Raw genomic sequence first — 3571 nt, forward strand, 5'->3', positions numbered from 1 at the left:
ACCGTTTATTTTGTCTTTTTATAAGTGAAAACTGTATATAATGTTTTTCTTTTTTATCTGACAAAGTGATTAACTTTTTTAAAACAACAAAATGGCCTCCCAAGTCTAATGTTATTAATCTTAATTTTGTATGTTCTTGGTGGCACAGTAAACCTATGTACTGACTAAATTACATTACTTCATGTTTAATACAGACATTTTGCATTCATTAATTGCATTCTTTAATACATGGATTAATAATTAGAAGTTTTTTTTTAATACAATTATTATTCTTTTGTATTTGTGGTGATTTTCCCATTAGGTTTAAGAACTGATGTAAAAATATGTTTCTTCTTGGCGACTTCAAACAATATGGTTTAAGACACATAGCGGATTGATTTACATGATATAAAAAGTAAGATCTGCTTGATTACCCTTATTAATAATTATTCTGATAAATTTTGAAACGTGAACAATCAAATTAATTACCATTTCATAAATGCCGACTCTTTCAATAACCCGAACGTAAATTAAAATCGGTGAGTGGTCAGATTTATTCATTTTTGTAGATATAATAATATCTGTATTTGTATAGGTTTTTTTTGGTTTATACGCATGTTACTATGTGACGACCATTTATTAATGTGATTTTCAGCAATTTGCATTTTGCTATTATGGTTTCTAGACATGAGTTCTTAGAGAATAGTTGTGACATCTATATATTTAACTGGTAGGTCATAGTCTAAAGGCCAACGAGGCCTGACAAATGTCCTCGTCGGGATTCAGCAGCACCATCGAGTCGAGTAGTCGGGATATAAAAAGGATCTGGCCTAACCAAGATCTTGTGAGTTGCCACCATTTGAGGAGAGGCATGATGTAAAGTGGGTACCCATTTTGGTCTGATGCAATCTGTCATAAATGCTTAAATCAACGTCCAGTTTCTAAGCTTCTCTATGATAGGTGTAAGATCATAGGCATTTCTATAGTCAATCAAGAGCATCATGAGTTTCTAAACCTTAAAAGAATTTAGTTACTACTTTTCCCCATTCTATCCATTTTACTCGAGCTCTAATTTGTGCTCCCTTTGCTTAAGATGTATATATTTGGTTTAATTCATCCATCTTGTTATTTAATAACTGTTCAGTCTTTTCGTCATAAGCACCGTCTTGCTTACTCCTTTAATCAATATGTTTTCTTCTCTTTATCTTTTTAGATTTTTTTATTTACTCCTTATTTGCATGAGAATTCTAATTTTTTAGTCTAATTTTCAGGTATTCCCATAGACGATTTGGTTTCATTTTGTTTTTATTATAACAAAAAAAATTATCAATAGTATAATAAATTAAATAAAATCTAAAACATTACACTAGATCAGCATTCTGCAAACATTTTATTTCGCGGCCTAAAATCTGGTTCTCGGGGGCCAAACCTCGACCCATCTACCCAGCTGGACCAACGTAATTAATAGTCTGTCACTGCGGCCTATAGTTTGCGGAACGTCGCACTAGATATCAACCGGTAATATAACCGTCTATATAGACCTATGTATTTTTACGTCTCGATTTTTTTGACAATACTCTCCAAATATCATTGAGCTTGAATTTATTATTACATGTGATTACAAGTGATATCCTCTGTCAACGATTTAAATAATTTGATAGAGACAAATTGTTTCTGCCATCCAACTAGCTCAAGAAGCAAATGCTTAAAGGAGCGCCTTAAATACCATAATTTTCGCAGTTTCTTTTTAGAATAAAATGGTTAATTACATCAAACAGATCAATAGTTAATTTCTCTATCAAATAATTATTTGATATATACACCAATATAGATGAGCTTTCATGCTAATATATGTTCAATAAAAGTAATATTATTGAGAAGACAGCATGAGCAGTTGAGTGACCTTTGCGAAATCCATATTGGTGATACTAAGAATATTTAACTTAGCTGTCAAATAATCATAAAGTTGGGAATGCATAATTTAGTAAAGTAAGGAAATTGGTCTATAATTTTTAGTGGTATAACTTCAATTCATTCAAATTTTCCAGAAGTTGTTGCGTAATAGGCATGAGTTCCTAGGGACAACTTCACCAAGCGCGCCGGGTTGACATACTATTTCAATCTTTAATCGGGCCGGCATTAATGAGAGCAAAAAAAAATACCGGCCCAAGTACCACATTTAGTAAGAGAACTGTATGCCGGCAAAAATGGTTTTCATAATACTCGTTCACTGAGAATGCTGCAGATGTAATGATAGGAACGCCAACATAAAATCAATAGCACATAGATAATAACATAATTATCCACATCCTAAATATCGATTTAGGGATTATTATACTTCTTTTATGTATATACAGTAATTTTACAATTAAGTTGAAGTAAAGAAAAAAATTCAGACAGAAATAGTACTACTTACATCAGTACATTAGAACCATTATTAACGGGAGACCAATAATGTGTCCCTTTAATAGAGGTGTTCCAAAGCAGTGTTCTACTGTATATAACTAAGACATTTTTTGAGCAATATCTTTGCAATGATATTTAAATTGAAAATTCCTTCTTATAGTTAATTTTTAACTTTTTTCAGGGAGAAGGAACACGATCTTGAAAGAAGATTTGAAATGCTAAATAGAGAGTTGCGTAATATGATGTCAATTGAAGGTATCCAACAAATTCTCTTTCATTCATTTCAATCTTTCATTCAATCATTCATTCAATCTTTCATTCAATCTTTCATTTAATGTTTTATTCTATCTTTCATTCAATCATTCATTTAATGTTTCATTCAATGTTTCATTCAATCTTTCATTATCTTTCATTCAATCATTCTTTCAATCTTTCATTTAATGTTTCAATTGAATAGTACCAAAAATAGTATAATAATGGCAATGCTAACCCTATAAAGCTCTAGAGCTTGTTTCCATAAGGGGTCCCAACATAAAACAAACAGACATCAACAATTATTTTTATTGCTTTAAGGTATGTTTTATTGATTTGATGAGAATTTTTTTAATATAAATAATATAATTTTTTAGATTTAGAATACCTTGTGTGTTGTAATTATGATTGAATAAATTACACTTAACATTGAGATATGATGATGTTATTATATTGTGTAATTTATTTATTATATTGAGCCCGTAATTTGTGGAAATACAACACTATTAACTTTGAGGCTTAACATGTGCATAAGGTTTATTTAAAAATTGTGAAAGTATTAACAATTCTATTAAGATTCAGTTACTGTAAAATAATAATAAGTGACTAATACAGAAATTGAATCTAATAATAGCATATTTAAAGTACTAATTTGACTGTTGTATTGTAAAGACAATGTGTAAATTCCTTACATTTTCACCTTAAAATGGTTGACCGGTAAAATTATTAAAAAATAGAAGTTTAATTTCATATTGTTCTTTGTTCTTCATTGTTCTTTTAGGCTTGAAGCTGTTCATTGCGGGTGTCTTCCATTTTGTCCTAACCAGCTGGTTTATCCTGAAATATTTCCAAGTAAGTTATAATAAGTTCTCAACTTAATATATAATAATTTTAGTAGTCTATTTTGTTTCTTCATAAGTCAATTTGTGCTGTG

This window comes from Antedon mediterranea, chromosome 1, assembly GCF_964355755.1.
Source record: "Antedon mediterranea chromosome 1, ecAntMedi1.1, whole genome shotgun sequence".
In the NCBI taxonomy this organism is placed as follows: domain Eukaryota; kingdom Metazoa; phylum Echinodermata; class Crinoidea; order Comatulida; family Antedonidae; genus Antedon; species Antedon mediterranea.